The sequence below is a fragment of the Castor canadensis genome, chromosome 8 (genome assembly GCF_047511655.1).
Source record: "Castor canadensis chromosome 8, mCasCan1.hap1v2, whole genome shotgun sequence".
NCBI lineage: Eukaryota > Metazoa > Chordata > Mammalia > Rodentia > Castoridae > Castor > Castor canadensis.
In genome coordinates this window covers 13,514,985-13,534,739 of record NC_133393.1, presented here as the reverse complement: position 1 = coordinate 13,534,739, position 19,755 = coordinate 13,514,985, and the positions used below count along the sequence as shown (strand labels likewise).

General features: G+C 49.1%; 1 long non-coding RNA gene across 1 annotated transcript; it reads right to left on the bottom strand.

Moving 5' to 3' along the window:
- Positions 1-223: 223 nt before the first annotated feature.
- On the bottom strand, positions 224-19,171 carry LOC141425630 (uncharacterized). The gene is made up of 5 exons (XR_012450637.1): positions 19,047-19,171; positions 18,690-18,738; positions 15,155-15,266; positions 6,058-6,244; positions 224-1,158 (listed from the first exon to the last, which is right to left on the bottom strand). It is a non-coding gene; the product is annotated as an uncharacterized lncRNA (long non-coding RNA).
- Between the last annotated feature and the right edge of the window lie 584 nt (positions 19,172-19,755).

Genomic DNA, 19,755 nt, shown 5'->3' with positions numbered 1-19,755 from the left:
CAGGTGGTCTACTGCTTGAGCCACTCCACTAAGCACTTTTTTGTGCTGGGTATTTTTGAGATCCTCCAGCTGGCCTTGAATCGTGATCCTCCTTACCTCTGTCTCCTGAGTAGCTAGGATTATAGGCATGAGAGACCGGTGCTGGCTTTTTTTTTTTTAAACATTTTTAATACAAAATAACATACCTTCAAAAATGTATGTAAAATACTTAAATCTACCACATAACAGATTTTCTATAAAGCAAAACTGATTCATTTCTGATACAATGCTGGGGCCTAAGCATTAGTGGAATTGGTGAGAGGCAGCTTTAGGGGCTTTCAGAATTCCAAAGCCTTCTGGGAGGTGAGGCTGGAGGAAAGAAGTCCCAAACAGAGCTGCCTGTCCAAGGAAAGAAGGCCTGCTGTGGTCTTTGGGTGTCTTCACAGGCAAGGCTAGAATCCAAGCCAAGGAAGAGAGTACTGTGGGTGGGATCACGGAGGGCAGCTCAGCTCAGTTCCATTCCAACTGCTGTAGAGCGCTGAAAAGGCCTTCATGTCCTCCATGAGACTGAGCGACTCATTAGATTCCTTTTTCCTGGAGTCCAAATGCAGTTCTTGCTTAAGAAAATGTTCTGACTGTTTACCACACTTTGGAACTATTGTGCATTTTTCTGAACAGTACAAAAATGGCACCCTAGGTGGAGACTGGCCCCTGTATGTGCAAGAAGAAATATACAAAAGCAAAGGAAAACTATAGACCAGAAATCACAGCCTCTGCCATAACCAACTGGCAATAGGAAGTTAGATAAGTATGCCCTTGGGGCCTGTTTCTCTAAAGATTCTGATTCTGTAAACAGTCCCATATCCTTATAACCTGGAACGAGGGGATAGATGTGTCCTATTTGCCAGAATTAGCTAGAGAGCCATACCTAACTGCTTTTATGCAGGGTAGGTACATGGAATTGAAAGGCCTGGGGGCTCTAGATTTGTCATTTACTTTCTGAGCTTCAGCTTGTTTTCTTCCTTTCATTCATCCTGGGGGTTGCTATAGGTGTCATCCAAGTGCCGAAGGCCAGGGATAGTCATCCAGGAGAGGGGGAGACTACCCCAGGAGCCAGCCAGCATGGGCCCCTGGAGAACACTACGATTCAAAATGGTTTTCTTCAGGATCTTGGGAGGCCTGGTGGGAGACAAAAGCCACTAAGTGGTGGAGCAGAGTGAGGAAGGAGACTGCTGAGGCCTGGGGGAGTCCCTGCTGGTGAGCAGACTCAGGACACTTGCATCTCTGTGCTAACACTACCTCTGACCTCCCTCCCGGCCTGAGGCTCTTCCCTGGACTGCTCTGGGCTCCTGTGACCTTATCCATATAGTGAAATGCTGGATAAAGAGTCACTGAGGTTGCCTCCAGTTATATGATTCTGTCATTCGAGAGCCAAAGTATAAAGTAATTCCTTTGCATCTCCATCCCTGGGCTGGGCTGGGCTCAGAGAGGCTCGGAGCCCATAGAGCTCTGTCCTCATGTCTTCATGTTGTCTTCATGTCCTGTCTCTGCTTGTGCTGTTGCTACAGAAGCCATTGTGACTTCAGGTAGCCTGACCACAGGTAGGAGTGGTGGGGGTGGGGGTGGGGGTGGGGGTGGGGGTGGGGGTGTGGGAGTTGAAGCAGTGTGGTACAGTTAGAAGATTGCAGGGCCAGGACAGAGACAGCCACAATACTGCCTCAATGCCATCATTCATAGTTGTGGAAAAGGAGTAAGCTTTGACTCTGACAGTTTCAGAGAGAATTCATCAAAGTTGAGGGTATGAATAACAAAAGAATGTAAACTAGATGTGGATGTAGTCCATGCCTGTAATCCCAGCACTTGGGAGGGGGAGGAGGGAGAATCAAGAGTTTGAGGCCAGCCTGGGCTATATAACAAGACCCTGTCTCAAAAAAAAAAAAAGACAAACTAGATTTTGCCTGGGATGTGGGTACTCTTGACTCTCTGTGTGTGTGTGTGGAGAGAGAAGAGGAGAGGGCTGTCATAATTCAGTGTTTGGAAATATGCCACCTTTCCCTGTTGCTCACGGTTTCTTTTTGACCCCAGAGAAGATTTTCTGATGCATTTGTTGCTAAGAGCTGCCAGCCACAGAACGTGAGAACCCAGGGGAGAAAGTGGAGTCTGTTTCTCCTGTTGGGTCATTGGAAGGCAGCTAGCCAAAGCATAGGGAAAGGGCGACTACTTTCTGACCCCTTTTTAGCCCTACTGGCCTTTCAGAAGGACCTATACCCCACTACTCTCTCTGAGAAACTGCACGTGGGTTTGCGTGGATGCAGGGGGATGGATAGAGTGACTCTTTTGGGGGGAGGGCATTTAGCTCACTGCTTCCAGGACATATTGGTCCCTGGATCTCTCTGGGGGGCTCTAAGGCATAGGGACATGCCACACTCATAGCTGGTGCCTCTGTCATTGAAGGCCTGTGCATTTCATCTGCCTCTGGCCTCCGGGTCTCTGAGATCTGAGGATCTCTGATGTGTAGAATCGTCCCTTGTTCTCATATCAGTCCTGGGTGGCGGAAAAGGGCAGGCAGAGGGTTTCCTCTTTCTGAGATGACCTCCACTTCCAGATTCAGAGAGGACTTGACCAAAATGACCCAGCAAGTTTGAAACAGAGTCCTAGTCAATAAGGGATCTGACTTCTAGTAATAGAGGATTGAATTTGCTCTCTGATTGGGAGGTGGAAGGGGCTGGGGGAGATTCCTTATTGGGGGTCAGATGGTCCACAGAGGAGAAGTTCCTGGGGCCAGGGCATTCCTGGTTGTCCTACCTGTGGTCACTCGCTTAGATTGAGAAGGGCTAGCTTCGCTCTCCCAATCCTGGGTCTACCCAGAGAGCTGATGGAAGGAAAGAGCGAGGGAGAGGCCAGGACAGGGAAAGCCAGAAAGGGAGGAAAGGGCTTGAGGACAGAGGATGCTGGAGAAGGAGCAAACAATGTCCTGGAAACAACTTATTTCCCTTTTCCAGCCCCTTGCCCTGTCTTCCCCACTGGAAACAGTCATTGAGAATAACGAGTCATAATTTGATTATACTCTCTTTAGCCTCACAGAGTAAACAAGGATCTCCAGTAGAAGGAAGGAAAGGAGGTGTCTCAAGCTTCTGGCACACATTTCCTGGGCCTGGACAGGGGTTTCCCTCTCATACTTGCCCTCTCTCCTTGGGTGCACTCGAAGCGCATGTTTGGATGGCCTCAGCCTCTACCTTCTACTAACATTTACATTCTCCTTGTGCCTCCTGCCTCTGCTCTGCCCTCCCCATAATGTCTTCACCCTGAAGCACACATTCCATGTAAATATTTAAACCAATCTATGATTTCCTGTTTATTATCAGCATAAATCTTCAGTTCATTCATTCTGCATCTGTCCTCTGTATCTATCTCAGAAGGGGAGGCCTGAAGGCAAGGCTGTGTGTCCACCCTTCTCTGGGAACACAGCATCATTCAGGTCAGCTGTGTGCCTAATTCTGACACTTATTTTATTTTTTTCCCCAATTTTTTATTGAGGTAAAACATGCATACATAAAATTTACCATCTGAACTATATTTAAGTATATAGTTCCAGTGGTATTAAATATGTTCGCATTGTTGTACAGCCATCATTCCATCCATCTCCAGATGCACCCATTAAACACCTAAGTCCTCATTTCCCTCTATCTTAGCCCTTGACAACTACCAATCTACTTTCTGTTTCTGTGAATTTGACGAGATACGTCATGTAAGTGGAATCATATGGTATTTATCTTCTTATGACTGGATGATTTTGCTTGGTATACATCCTCAAGGTTCATCCATGTTGTAGCTTGTGTTGGTTTCTTTCCTTAAGCTTGAGTAACATTTTACTGTATGTATGTACCACATTTTGCTTATCCATTCATCTGTGGATGCGCACTTGGGTTGCTTTCACATTTTGGCTGTTATGAATAATGCTACTTTGAACATAGATGTACAGATCTGCAGATCAGCTCTCTCTCTCTCTCTCTCTCTCTCTCTCTCTCTTTCTCTCTAATAGAAGAGAACTGCTATAGTTTGGATCTTAAATGTACCTCAAGGGTCCAAGTTTTGGAGGCTTGGTTCCCAGGGAGGTATTACTATTAAAAGGTGGTGACACTTTTAAGAGGTAGGTCTTCTTCCTAGTGGAAGGTCTTTAGGTTATTAGAGAGTGCCCCTCAAAGGGGATATCAACTCCAGTCCCTTCCTCTTTTTGCTTCCTGGCCATGAGATGAGCGGTTTTGCTCTGCCATATGTTCCCAGCATGGTGTACCACTGCTTCTCCACAAGCCCAAAAGCAGTGGCCCAACCAATCATGAATTGAAATCTCCAAAACTGTGAGCCAATATAAACCTTTTAGCTTTAAGTTGCTTAACTCAGGTATTTGTTACAGTGATGGAAAGCTGGCTAACAAGGCTACTTTTTATTGATTACTTCCTATATGCTCGGGACTATTTAGATGTAATGACTTAATTATTACAAGTACCTCATAGGTGGCAACTATTCTTTCCATGTTATGGATGAAGAAATTGAGCAATTGAGCCAAGTAATTTGTCTAAGGCAAGAAAAGGGGAGCGGGAGAATGAGAGTCTTCCTGTGCTCTTTAACCTTCAGCTTCTACTGCTTTGTGTTTAAGGATATGAAGATGGGGTATGAGGGTATATGGTGCCCACCCTGCAACTCTAGAAAAGGTAGACTCTTCCTCTGTCCCTCTGCCCAGAGAGGGAATGGATCCTTCTACCTGGACGATTCCATCAGGCAAGAGTTCTAATTCCCGACTGTTCATTTAAGAGATACTCCAGCTTCTCCCCAGAGTTAAATTGAACAGTTAAACTGAACTGTCTGGGCTGGAACCCCAGATAACAGCATTAAAAAAAAAAAAAAAAAAAGCTCCCCAGGTGATTCCATGCATGATTAGAGTTGAGAACCACTGGATTAGAAGATAGAGGAGGAAAAAGGCAGAAGGATGAATGCCCCATTCAGCCTCTTTTGTCATTCCTGTGGTCCCCTTCCTCTTCCCCTCCAAAGGTGGCATTTGGTCACTGAATGCCCTGAGCCCAATGACTCAGAATCCCTGGGATGCCTCTCTCTTCTTCCTGCAGAGGTTCTGACTGTGTGTGTCCCACAGATAGGAGACAGGGCCCTACAGGTCCCTGTGTGGACCTATTGAGACCAACCAGACCCCAGAATAAAAAGATATGGCTCAGAGTCCTCAGGCTGCTGGCTTTCTGTCACCTCCCTATTGGAGTGAGGGAAGTGAGGGGAGGGCAGAGGTCAGTGCGTCATCAGAGGGTGGGGAGAGGAGGGAAGGGAGAGTACTAGGGCCCCACAGGGTGGGGTCAGAGAAATCATGCTCTGTGCCTGTCCCAGCTCTTTTGCCTGTGGCTGTAGCACATCTCATGGTGTCCTGCCCCAAACCTCACCCATCCTGGTCCCCAGTCTCCCTGAGCTCCTGTTAAATCCAGGGTGGTGTCCAGGCATGGAGATTTTCCAGACTGGGCTCCAACCTAATGCACCCAGGTTCCTGAGCTGCTTGAGGGCAGGCCCTTTGGGAGGAAGGGGCTCTGTCTGTCTTGGGGCTGTTCCTCTGAGCTAGCCTTGAACTAAGGACTAGCAGTCTGCCAGGCAAGTGCCCATAGTGATGTGGAGGATGGGGATGGGCATACAGGCAGGAGGCCTGCTGTGGGCACTAGAGTAGCTGGGTCTAGCCACTGTTCTGCTCTGTGACCTTGAGCCATCATTCTCTCTGGGCTTCAGCATCTCCATCTGGACCAAGTCCTGGACCACCGATTCTTAAATTCAGCTGCACATTGGAGTTGTCTGGGGAGATTTAAAAACTTCCATCATTCCAAGAGATGCTGATTTAATTGGTATAGGTTGTGGCAAGTATCAGGATTTTTAGAAGATGCCCAAGTGATTCTAATCTACAGCTAAGTTTGAGAACCACCATTCTTGTCAGCTTGTGGCTTCTCAGCCACAGTCACATTATAGCATCAGTAGAATGGGAGAACAGCCGCATCAGCAGAGGGTATCATGGAGGGGCCCCCAACTGCCTACCTGCCCAGCACACAGAGGGCCTCAGGGGTCAGGGTCAGGGGACCAGCAAGACAGCTCTGGGGTCTTGCAGCTGAAGCTGATCATCTTCCTGGTCCTCCAATTGAAGTCCACAGTTACGAACGAGTTGAACTTGAGGTGGTTTACAAGTGTTGAAACATGGGGCATCTTCTTTGTAGCATCATTTTCCCTAGGTTATTTTCGGAGAAAAATTATGATTTACCTTGTCAGTAATGTAAAAAATTATCTTAACATATAATAATAATAGATATGGCTAAATCCTGGAGTAGAATGCAAAGCTTCCACATATTTGAAGCTAAAGGATCAGATGTCAAAGAAATTTGTCCAGTTTCAGGAGGTGTGGGCCTGCACATGGGTTGGAGGGTATGCTCCCTTGACTTGGGTAAAAGTTTTAAGGAAGTATGGGAGAGGCCCAGAGATAAGCTGTGAAGAGAACTATTCACTCCTCTTAGTTCAGGAAGGCTTCTTGGAGGAGGCTGCCTTTTGGGGAGAATCTTAGGGAGAGGAAGGGATAAGGGCAAGAACAGGGGTTCTGTAGACCCCACAAAGGAACACAAACCTAGACTGTTGAATTCAAGAAAGCTCCCAAAGATCCCTCCACCTTCCAACACACACACCCCCACTCAAGTCCACACCCTTGAGGCTGACCTGGCCCTTAGCCTTCCTGCCTGGGGTGGCGGAGCACAAGATTGCAACACCAAATGCTCTCTCCTGCTCTGACTTTAGCAACCTGCAGCTGAGTCACTGATTCACTGTTACAGAGGTGGCCACCCACCACCCAAGCAGGGGAGCAGCCCAGTTGCCCCAGATTCCTACCATTACCTCTTACCCACTTGCTCTGATTCCCAGGCCTGAGGCAGGCCCCTTGCCCTCCACTCAGGTCAAGAGACATGACCTTTAAGAGATTGGCCATAGCCCAAAGAGAGTGGGAGGAGCACTCTTCTGGAGGGAAGAACCCAAGCCTTGGGTCCCCTGTTCAGTAGCCCAGCTATGGCGGGGGTGGGGAGGTGTCACAAATCCCAGAGCCTACTGGCTTCTCAGTTGAGTGGCTGGCTGCTCTTTCTCTTTGGTTACTGGGCAGATGATACCCTTGGGGCTTTGAGAATCGTTTCTGAGCATGAGAATTGACACTTGCTCCTGGCCTTCAACCCACATAGGGAGGTGGCACAACACAGTTGCTCTGAACTAAGTGACCTAAGCGCCCAGATGGTGCTTGGCACATATATAGTCTTTTTATTCCTTATCATTACTCCCTGAACAGTGTAACAATTATTTACACCGCGTTTATTTTATGTTGGGTATTAGAAATAACCTAGACATGATTTAAAGTGTGTGGGAGGATATACATATAGAAAATACTATGTGTTTGATAGAAGGGAGCTGAGTATCTGAGCACTTTGTTATCTGCAGGGGTCCTGGAACCAATCCCCCGGTAGATACTGAAGGAAGATTGTATTTGCTGAATAAGCAGAAGAATCTACTTTCTCTGGATTTGAGCCCCCATGGTATACCCTGTGGGACCTCTCTCTGCTTTACTCACTCCATTCTGTAAAATGGAGCAGTAAAAACTCCATTATATTATTTAAAAAAATTTTTTTGGGGAGTTTAGGGATGGAACCCAGGGCCTTGTGCTTGATAGGCAAGCTCTTTAATACTGAGCTACATTCCAGTCTTTTCTTTTTTTTTTTCAAGGCCCAAACTGGTCTTGAACTCCCACTCCTCCTGCCTCTTGAGTACTAGGATTACAGGCATGTGTCACCACACCCAGTCATAGAATTTCTATGTGTAAAGTCTTGGAACAGCATAGACTAAACACTCAGAAAGTGTTCACTGTCATCTTAAATCTGTAACCTTATTTTTCAGTGCTGTCTCCCCCATGAAAGGCTTTTTCTTGCTTCCCTGACCAGCCAGACCAGGCATCACACACCTCCCAGGCTTAGGACAGGGTCTTTTCACACGCCTAACATGCCTGTGAGTGAATGTGAGTCAGACACATATAACTGGAGGCCATGCCTGGGCACCCAGCACTGTGGGAAGTGCAGACTGTGGACTTACTGGGAAGGCCCAGTCAGAAAAGACCCTTCTTTTTCCCTCCCAGAGGGGTCTAAGCCAGAAAGAAGACCTTGTTTTTCCCTTGCTTCCCACTTCTTACTGGTCCTTAGCCTCCCACAGCATAGTCCAGGATCCTGCAGGGACTTATGTGACCTCTGGCCTTCTACTCCTCTCCTCTCCTCTCCTCTCTTGGTCCTGTCTGTGGTGGTTACTCTTGAGCAGCACATACCAGTTGCCTCAGATGACGTGCAGTCTCTCAGTCAATACTGGAATCTGGCTGCTGTCTGGAAAGCTCCCCCTGTCCTCCATGTTCAGCTTAGACATTAGCTTCTTGAAGAAGTCTTTGCTTAGTTCTGCATCCACCAGGCCCTCATATCCCCATTCTAGCCAGTTCCCCATAAGGATATTTATGGCCATTACAAGTCCAAAAATGAGTGTGGTTTTATCCATCAGATGGAGATGTGCACCTGCATGGTGGCACACATCTGTAATCCCTGCCCTTGGAAGCTGAGAGAGGAGTATCATGAGTTTGAGATCAGCCTGGGCTATATCGTGAAACTTTGTCTCAACAGCAACAACAATCAAACCACAACAAAAATAAAACGTCCCCCTCCCAAACAAACAAGTAAGTAAAAACTTGTGAGGAAAAGAATGAGTGGATTTCCTGGGGTATGTTTCATTGATACAAATCAAAGCTGAGGAGTGTTGTACCCCGAGGAGACGTCAGACATGTCTGCTTGGACCAGAATTTGTGTGCATGCACTTGGAAGTAGGAGTACTGGGGAAGGAGGACTGTCCCTCTGGCCTGGGGTTGGAGGTCTGGGAGCTGGAAGGCCAGCTTTCTCTTGTCCCCTGCCTGTCTCCTACTCTTTGGGGCCTCTGCTTCTTTGGAGCAGGGATTTGGCATCAGACCAAATTTCACAGAAGCTGTGTTGCTCCTTGCTGTTTGGCCTTATTGATGCTCCCTGATGGACCTCAGATGTACATTTCTGCCATCAGGGCCCAGTTCAGGGGAGAGTCAGAGGGTGGAGAGCACCTTGGGAGATGACCTTGTTCAGCCTCCTGCCTATAAGCAGGCCTGGGCTGAGAGTGGTAATAGTCTAAAAAGGTCTCTGCGGAGGGAGAGTCTGTGAGCCCTTTTCCCATCCCTGAGCCCTTTTTCCACTCCCGGCTCTGGCTGGGTCATGCCCTTTGATCTCGTTCATGCAGTGGCCAGGCCAGCCTCTCTGTCTGGATGGCATGTGAGATGATTTAAGTACTGGGAGCATGTAGTCTGGATTCAGATGGGTGCAAATCCCAGCTCTACTACTTGCTAGCTATATGGTATTGGGTGAGTTCCTTAGTCTCTCTGTGCCTCAGTTTTCTCATCTGTCCAATAGGGAACCTACTTGATAGAGTTGCTGTGGAGATTAAATGGGCTAATACCTGATGGGCACTTGGAGTAGTGCCTGGAGAGTGTCAGAGAGCAAGTGTGAGCTATTGTTACCACTCTCCTCCTCCATGGTGGAGCCCAAGATCCCCCTCTTTCCACGTTTATACACCCACACCTGCCCACACTGACTCAATCGGGTATACTTGTGCCAGAGATATTCTGGGTAGCTCCTACTATGGAAGGACGGACAGAAGGGCGTAAGTTGGAGTCCTGTCCAGGGGATGCTGAGTCCCTGGGGAGACTGGCATATGCAGATGGGAACACCTGTGAGGCTGGCATGCAGGGATGAGTGAGATAGGTTTCTGCTGTCCAGAGGCTCACAGTCCTGACTGGAGGCAGGGAGGGAAACAGACCCAGCCTCGTTCTGCTTTCTCGGGACATGACACAGTCCATCTTGGGGAAGTGATTCTTCTGTGGGAAAGTCACAGTTATGGGCTCGTCAAGTGAAAGAGGCATGGTCAGAATGAATGAGATGAAATAGAGTAAAAGTTTTGCATAGGGTGAGATGTGAAGGGAACTGGCATCTCTGAGCTGGATGAGCAGAGATGGTACGGGTGGAGTCCTGGAGAGAGGGCCAGTGGGTAAGGACCATTAAGGCAACCTCCAGGCAGAACTAAATCTCATCTTGACTTTATTTTATTCTTTTTTTTAAATCATTTTTACTCACATGTATATACATTGTTTGGGCCACCTTCCATCCCCTCCTTTATTTTAAAAGTTATTTTTGTTGGTAGGTAATATATTTCCATATTTCAAAATTTTAAGTGCTTGAAAGTATGTGTAATGAAAAAAGTCTCAGGCTGGCAGAGTGGCTCAAGCAGTAGAGTGCCTACCTAGCAAACATGAGTTCAAACCCTAGCACTACCAAAAAAATGTCTTTCTCCACCCTGCTCCAGCTACTAATGTGATCTCCAGTTTCTTATACATATTTTGTGTATAAGCAGGAAATGTATATAAACATATTTTCTCTTCCCCCACATCCCCCTTTCTTTTGCAAACACATCATTTGCAACATCTTGCACTCTGCTTTGAATTTTCTCAGCATTTGCTTGACTTCCTATTTTCTAAGAGAGCATCCTGTGAGCGGCAAGAATATCCTTGTCATTTTCCCACAGCTGGGCAGTGTTCTACTGTGTTTATACACCAGGGTTTGTTTACTCAGATTCCTACTCTTTCACCTTGACATTGAAGTTGCTTCCTGCTGTGTGCTGTAATTTCTCACCAGACACTTGAACCTTCAGGAAAGTCTGCAACACAGATGTGGCACCCAGGGCAGAAGACTTCAGAGAGGGAAAGCTTGGGAGACTCACCTCCCTCTCCTCCAGCCCTGGGAGATGCTGGAAAGGCTTTGTGCTTTCTACAGTGCGTAGGTTTGAGGAAAAAGTAAATTGAGGCAGCGTGAGGTCAAGAAGACATCCAGATTTGTTGAGATGCCTGAATTCTTCCAATAATGGCAACATAGTGTACATAATTACAGATGCAGACCAAGATAATAGCACAGGGAGAGTCCAAGGGTACAGAATGCCAAGAGCTGGATGGGACCTCAAAGACCACTGAAGATAATCATAATAGTAAGAAGTGTTAATTTTTTTTTTTGCAGTACGGGAGTTTGAACTCAGGGTCTACTACACTTTGAGCCACTCCACCAGCCCTTTTTTTGTGATGGATTTTTTTCAAGATAGGGTTTCACGAATTATCTGCCTGGGGCTGACTTCCAACCTTGATCCTCCTGAGTAGCTAGGATTACAGGCTTGAGCCACTGGTGCCTGGCTAAGAAGCGTTAATATTTACCGAGCCTTTCCTCTCCTCCATGTAGCGTTCCAAGTGCTTTATACCTATTCACCAATTTCATCTCATGCTATTCTTTGTCGTTCCCTCTTTTAGAAAAAGAAACGGAGACACGAAGAGGGTGCATAACACACTCAAGTTCACATGCTAGTGAGTGGAGGGCTGGGAATCAAACCCTGGGAGTCTGTCTGGAGCCTGGCCCTTAATCTTCAACTTTCTGCCTCTGCACTCAGGTGAGGAGGCTTAGCCCAGAGGGAAGGCACTCATGTAAGTGGCAGAGCCAGGGCTAGCACCCAGGACCCTTTTGGAGACTCCTTCCTGAGCACTGCCTCAGTTTGCCTGATGGCCTCAGAGCAGGCAGGGTGAGGTGGGGAGAAGGCCACAGGGGTGTGGTTCTGCAGGTGAAGAGGAAGGCTGTGAATGGTTCTGGGAGGTGGTGGGGGCAACCTGGGTGATGTGGGTGGATGTGCTGAATATCAGGTGATATTCTGATCTGAAGACTACTGATTTAGGAGATGCACTTAACTATTGGTGCTCTCTCCAACTGTGGTTTGTCCACTTGGTGGCTTTTCTTTTACCTGAATTGACTCCTTGCTCTGTCCCCAAGCCTGCCAAGTGTCTCTCTGCCCACCTCTCATCTTAGCCTCATTTTTTTTTTTTTTTGGCGGTACTGGTGCTTGAGCTCAGGGCCTTCACCTTGAGCCACTCCACCAGTCCTATTTTTGTGAAGGGTTTTTTGAGATAGGGTTTAGTGAACTATTTGCCCAGGCTGGCTTCAAACTACAATCCTGATCTCTGCCTTCTTAGTAGCTAGGATTATAGGCATGAGCCACCAGCGCCTGGCTAGCCTCATTTTACCATGTGAGCAGGACCCACAGTGTTTTGGGGACTAGGAAGACATTTACTCAAGAAAGCAAAGAAGCCACATGCAATCAGAACTGTGCACGTGGTGTGGACTCCATACACACTCTCAGCCCTCCCACCCTGTTTAGTCTACTGGAAGTGACTCCCAACCCCTAGATTGGGGGTGAAGCCTTCAGGACCTTCTTTCTTACTCTTCCAGGCTGTGGTACTTCCAGTGTCCTATGTTGTTGCCCCCGCCCTTAGTCAGGCCCCACCTGTGTGCTGTGAGACCCACCTGCAGGTGGGTCTGATTGAGAGGCTACCTGGCTCCACTGGAGACTGTGGGATGGGACAGGGCAGTAGCTCCTGTCTGCACTGCTACCCTGGGCTCTCACCACACACTGTGAGCCCTCCCATGGCTCTGCTTATGTTGGACCTGCTCAGGGAGCTCAGAGCAATGCCAGGGCATACCTGTTGCACTGACACTTATTTAAGCCCAAGGAACCAATGAGTGAGCCTACCAGCCTGTCTTGGAGGCATGCTCTCGCCTCTTTTCTATAGCCAGCCTTCACCCAAGTCTCCCTCCCTGACTCCCAAAGGAGCTCTCTCTCTCTCAACAGCTTTATTGAGCTATAATTCACGTTCCGCCATTAAAAGTGCACAGTTCAACGGCTTTAGTCCATTCCATTCACAAGTTGAGCAACTGTGGTCACTATCAGTTGTCTGGCATTTTCCTCATCGGCCCCTCTTTTGGCAGCACCCATCCATCCTCCTCGGCTCGCAAATTCCCCCACCCCGGGTCTCTCTCAGCTTCGAAGCAGCCGCCCCTGACCCTGCCCTGCACTCTGCCCATTGTGCAATCGTTTTCCCTCCTTCTGTGACTAAACCACTTGAATGAGTGCTTCACACCCACTGCCTTCATTTTCTCAGAGTCAATAAACATTTTTAAAAAGTGTCTATGAAGTCCGATGCCAGAGGCTTTCATATATATCATTTCATGTAATCCTCACAAGCACTCTGTGAAGGGGGGATTATTTTCTCTATTTTAGAGGTGAGAAATCCAAGGCACAGAGAAAGTGGCTTGCCTGAAGGCTTAGCCACCATCTGAACCCAGGTCTCTGTATGTTCAGAATCAGTGCTTTGCTGTACTGTCTGTCGTCCTTGGGACAAATGCAGCTGTCAGCTCCCACTGTTGACCACCTTGTTCATCACTTCTGGGTGTTCTTTGCATCCCATCATCCCTCCAGAGACCTTGCTTCTGACCAGATGAATGCCCTTTGTGCTAAGCTTGTTCTCTCCAAACCTTTGTCCAAACTGGTCCTTCCACCCACTATCCTTTTTAGAGAACTGGCTCAGATCTCTCTCTCTCTCTCTCTCTCTCTCTCTCTTTCTGGCTGTAGGGGGTATGAACTCAGGGCCTCACACTTGCTAGGCAGGCACTCTACTACTTGAGTCACTCCATCAGCCCTGTTTTGTTGGGTATTTTCAAGATAGGGTCTTGCAAACTGTTTGCCCAGGGCTGGCTTCGACCTGCGATCCTCCTGATTTCTGACTCCTGAGTAGCTAGGATTACAAGCATGAGCCACCAGCACCCGACTAGGTCTTTTAGCCTACCTGTTCTTGAGGCTGTGGCTGACTTTGTTCCTAACCCGGGAATTTGGTCTTGTTATTCAAACCATGAATGCAGTTTTAAATCTCCTGGTACCCTACAGCCCTTTCTTCCTGTGTTATGAATGGAGAGAAGAATAGAGGAAGGGAGGAAAGAAAGGAGGGGAGGGAGGGACAGCAATATCTGGGTGGTGGTGGAGATGGTCCCAGGAGACATGGATATGAAGGTGTTTTCAAACAGGAAACTGATTTTAAGGGAAGGTAAAGCTGGCCTCTCAGCAGGGAACTCCCCAGGGGTGGGGCTCAATGATCACTACTACATTGACTTGACCCCTCCCATCCTGCTGGAGGTGGTCCTTGTGGTGCAAGTCGAGGTGGCTGGGAGTGGTGGGATCTGAATATATTTTGAAGGTTGAGCCAGCAAGATTCCCTGATGACTGAAGGTGAGGTGTAGGGGAGAGGTATCAAAGCAGCTCTGAGATTTCTGGCCTGAGCTATTGGGAGGATGGAGTTCCTATGAGTTGAGATGGGGAAGTTGTGAGTGAAATGCTTTTAGAGGGAAAGGTCAGAGGTTTGGTTTTGGCCATGTTGAGTGGGAGATGTCTGGTGGGTGTGGAGCTGATTCCAGGTGGCTGATTGTTCAGGTCTGGGATCCTTTGATCTGAGTGAACTTGAGTGTCTGGTTAACATTGTGCTGGGCTGCTGGGTCCTTCCAAAAGCCAGAGGGTGCTGTTCTGGAATACTGGGACTGTATGGGGAGCCTGCTTCTGTGGCTTGGCTTACTCATTTCTTTTCTTTTCTTTATTTTTTTTTTTTAGTAGGGCTGGGGTTTGAACTCAGGGCTTTGCACTTGCGAAGTAGGCTCTTTACCACTTGAGCCACCTCCAGACCTGGCTTACTCATTTCTAAGACTGATATAATAATACTAATTTTGGGGTTCGCTGTATGTGTGTGTTTGTGTGATGCTGAATGAGATTATAGACAAAAGGTACTTTACACAGTGCCTGGCACAGAATAAGGCACTTGATAAGTGGTAATTAAAAGTAGCAAAGACCTAACATGGATTGGCTTCTGCAGAGCAATCATCAAGCAGGTTAAGGGAAGCGGGAAGAGAAAAGGCTGGGAATGGGAGCCTGGAGCCCGTGAGATACGATTTCACTGTTCTGGGGACCTGGATCTTGTGGGGCACCAGCAATGAGAGTGGGTATAGGGGCCACCCAATTGCAGCAATGAGCTGCTCCTTAGGTCAGGACTGGGAAAACTTCTCTGAATGAGTGTCTAGCTGGGAAGGGAAGGGAGTGCTGGTGGCCTGGGGAAACAAACCTTTGCAGTATAGTACCCTTAGGAGATACCAACCAGTCTATCGTCTTTTAAGGCCATGTCTTCTTCGAGGAGTTCCTCTGCTTCATTCTCAGTCTGACCATGTGGCAAGTCTCTAATGAATCTGCATCTACCTTTTCCTCCACATCTATAAAACAGTAGCTTAACCTTACCTTCTGGAATTGGGACGAAGATTCCATGCGATTGCATACAGGATACATCTTCGCAGCAGTGATGACATCTAACCCTCATGAGGATTGAGTTTAGAGGTGTCCATTCACCTTCCCACGGCTGAGACCATTGCTACTATGGAGGAGTGGAGGGAGATTTGGGGTTATGGAAACTGGTGGGAGCTGTTGGTGATGGTGGCTTCATCAAGTTTAAAAAGTGAGTAGAGCCAAGCTGGGCAGAAGGAGGGCAGGGCAGGCTCTAAACAGGGCATGGCTCTGAGAGAAGGGCCGTAGTGAGATGGGAGTGTGCTAGGTCAGGAACTAGAGCGTGTGACCCCAGAAAGTGGGGCAGGGAGTGGAGCCAGAAGAAGATGCAGCGCTTCCTGCTGCTCTTAGAGATGAGAAGTGGAATGTTTTTGGTCATGGAGCCGATCATTTCTCCTGGAAACCCCTTAGTAGATTTATCAGGGTGGTACTATTCTCCGTCACACAGATGAAGCTGCCTAGGCCTGGAGAGCCTAAGGACATTGCTCAAGGTCAACCAGATCAAAAGTGATGGAGTCAGGATTGTGACCCAGCTCGGCTCAGCCACAAAGGCTGCCCTCTTTCCACTACTCCATGCGGTCACTGTGACCCCAGGCAACAGGAGGATGGACAATATCAGATGACCTTTCAAAGATCTTTTCCAGCAGAAACATTCTCTCCATCTCTGCTCCTTAGTCTCCCCCTGCCTCCGCCCCCTCTTCCCTCTTCATCATTCAACCCATAGTAACCCAGGGCTGTCTGCAGGGCTGGGGGAGGAGACCTGGCCTTCTGGATAAAGGCTGTGGTTCCTCAGATTAACCCTCTGCCGCCTGCCCACCTCCCTCCCACCCGACTGGCTTGGTGGCAAGGAACCCTTGCCCCCTCCTCCCGCCCCCACAGGCAGCCGCTGGCTGAAGGGCACTTCCCGGAATTAGCCACCACAAACAGCTGGCTCCAGTAGGGGGGCAGAGGAGGCTAACAACTTCCAGATGTGCCAAGGCACAAGCGCTTCAGGAGCCTCAGTTTCTGTGGTCTCCTCCCGTGGCGGGGAGCTGGGATGGGCTGGCCCTTGCATCCAGGACTTCAGAATTGCCAAGGCAGCAAGGCGGATCTGGGCCTGTACGTTGCACGCACACCTGGGAGTGTGGGGTGATAGAGACCTCAGGACTGCACCTGCAGAGCTGCTGGGGAAACCCCTGCACCCCAGCTGCTCTCTGTGGCCTGGGCTCAGCCCAAATAGTCCCTAGCAGTGTTAATATTAATATGGATTCTGATACTATCTATCATGCCTACTCTGCCGAGCATGGTGGCTTACTGTTTTAGGGTCTAGAGTCACAGTTCTTGCAGTCAAGTTCCAGCTCAGCCACTTACCAGTTCCCTTAGCCCTGAATGGTTTGTAGAGAGGTTAGTATTAAATGAGAAAATCCATACACAGCACGTGGCATGTAATAAATTGTTCCTACTTTGCTTCAAAGATATCCCTATAAACTTGGAAGTTAGCTGTAAGTACCCTCATTTTTATGAGAAGATATTGAGGCTCTGAGAGGCTAAGTGACTTGTCCAGGGTCACACAGATGTTCAGTGTAGGGCTGTGACTTAAACCCAGGCCAGTGGACCCTAAAGCCTAGGCTCACTACACCATGCCCCTCCCCATGTGTTTCTTTACTAGCTTTTCATCAGTGGGAAGAGGTTGTAGGACCTGCTGAGAGCATCATTTCCTGTCTGCTTTAACTGAAGAAAGGCCTGTCTCAGAAGACGAGGCAACAGTTTGGGGGTTCAGAGGGGCCCTGGAAAGAGAAGGCAAGTGCCTTAGAGGAAACACTAGGGACAGGAGAGCTCAGGAACATGGAGCTGGGGACAGGGTAGCAGATGTTGGAAGGAGTCCAGGTTGTCCTAGGGTGGCCTCCAAGCAATATCTTATGAGCAGATCTGCAGGGTCCGCTGACTGCTGTTTCTCTGTGTGTGTTTCTTGCTTTGCCAGCCACTGCTCCTCTTCTGCACGTCTTCTCTTTGGCTGGGATGGGTGGTGGAGGGTCTCCAGAATTCCCCTTTGTGGGATGGGGAGGACAGGAGACCAGGGAGGAGGAGAACCAAGAGAGAGGGGGCTGGAGCCAGCCAGCAGGGAGGCCTGCCATTGGCCTAGCTCCCCAGCCTGGGCCTGAGGAGGGAGCTGCCTGCCCCTCACCATTCCCTCCCTTGCCCCCCAGGGCTCCTTGGCTGCCGAGCCTGCCAGCTGGGTCCCTGCCAAGCCAAACAGCTGCCAGGAGAGGAAGAAGCATTTCCGAGCAGAGAGGCCCCTGTGGGCTCAGGCTAAAGTCTAGAATCCCCCTTTCTCACCGCCAAGTGAAGAGGGAATCTGCACATGCACACAAGCATACATGCAAGGCACTGTGGAGGGAGCCAGCACCAGCAGGCCAGGCGGATGGATGGAAGGGCTGGGATGCTGCAGGGGTGGGGTGGGAGCCTGGAGCAACTGGGATGGGGGTCATGGCTGTGCCAGGTGTAGGGGACTGAGGAATTAGGTTTGGCTTACTCAGAGGTGGGAGATGTGGTGGGTTGAAGAGTGTCCCTTCAAAATTTATGTCACCTGGAACCTGAGACTATGACCATATTTGGAAATAGGGTCTTTGCATATGTAACGAAGGTAAGGATTATGATAGGACCATACTGGGTTAGGGTGGGTCCTGACTCCAATGACAGTGTCCTTGTAAGAAGCAGAAAACACAGACAGGCACAGGGGAGAAGGTCATGGAAGACCCATGGGAAGACAGGCAGGGACAGAAGCCATTGGAAGCTGTAAGAGAACTTGACCCCACCAACACCTTGATTTCAGATTTCTGATTGCTAGGACTGGGATAGTCCATATTTCTGTTGTCTTAAGCCATTAAGTTGGTAGTAATTTGGTTTAGTAGATCTGGAAAATGAATATATGAAGGCATATGGCAAAAAGCTGGCGTGGGGCATGGGTAGGTAGAGCTTGGTGAGAGGGCCTTGGAAAACAGAATAAAAGATGATCCACCATTTGTGCCACTGCCCTGTGCCAGGCCCTTTTAGGGATGTTATGTCAATCTTCACAATAACCCTGCCAGTAAGAATTATGATTTCCATTTTAGAGTGAGGTTCAGACCCAAGCCTACTCCATTTCATTGGGATTCCAATGTAGGATCCTCAGTCTCCAAGCCTGGCCTCTGTCCACCTGCTTCAGGGGAGGCCTCGGCAGACTCCAGGCCAGAGGACACTTGCTGTGAGTGAGAGGAAAGCTCTCCTGGAGTCTGGGAGGGCAATGTATTATGCCTCACTGGGAAGCTGGGACAGGGGTCATTGCCTCTTATTCTGGGGGCCTTCTGTGCCAGCTGCCCTGGACAATCAGTACTTACCACTATGTTCCGCTAGTCTTCAGGGTCTGGGCCCATGGTCGTGGCCCTGCTGAGAGACAACTACAACTACCATCACTACCTCTACCACCATCACCGTCTGCATCACCACCACTACCTCCAGCACCACGACCCCTTCCATCACCACCACTATCACCTTCACCATCACCACCACCTAAAACACCCCCACCACCATTAGCTCCACCACCACCATCACCGTCACCATTACCACCACCACTTCCCAAACTGCTTGGATGACCATTTGCAATTAGTACTTCCATAACCACATAACCACCTCCATCACTCCCCTCTACCTCTTCCACCACCACCGCCAGCACTGTGAAATTATGGAGACCTTACCTTCTCTAGAGAAGCTCTCCCATGACAGGACAGTCGAGCAGAATTTAGAGGAGGAGGAGGAGGAGTCAGGATATGTGTGGCTGGGAGACGTGATTGGTAGGTCAAAAATTCCCTGCCTTGGGTGACCTGTGTCACAGGGGAGGTGGGTCTGCCTGCCCGGCCTGAGTAAACACAAAGTAGGACAGGCTGTCTCAGGGTGTGCGATTGTGTGGGTGGAGGTTATTGGAGCAACAAACTCCACCATGCCTGGCTCGTGGGCTCTGGGGAATGTGAATTTTGGCGGGTCCCTGACTCCTGGCCACCAGCCTGGCCTGGTCATGGCAGTGAGGTCATGATAGTGGTTGTACTGGGGAGTGGGGAGGGATCAGCCCATCCCCCCCCACACCCCGTTGGGAGAGAAGGAAGGCCTCTCTCTCCAGGCTGACTCTACCACATGGTGAAGTAAGCACACTTCATTTTTCCAGCCTCTCCTTCCCTCCCCTCTGCTTGCCCAGCTCCTCACAGTCCGGGGGTTGGGGAGAGGGCTGTGAACGCTCTGCCAGGGGTTCTGGGCTTCTTTTCCCATGAGATGCCTTGCTAGTTCCCTCGGTCACCTGAGGGAACACAAAGACCAGAGCTCTGATCTGGGACAAGGGAGGGGACTGACTGTCAGAGTGTGATGTCCTACTTCTCCACTCTGCAGTCCCTCTACACTAGGCCAAATGTGCAT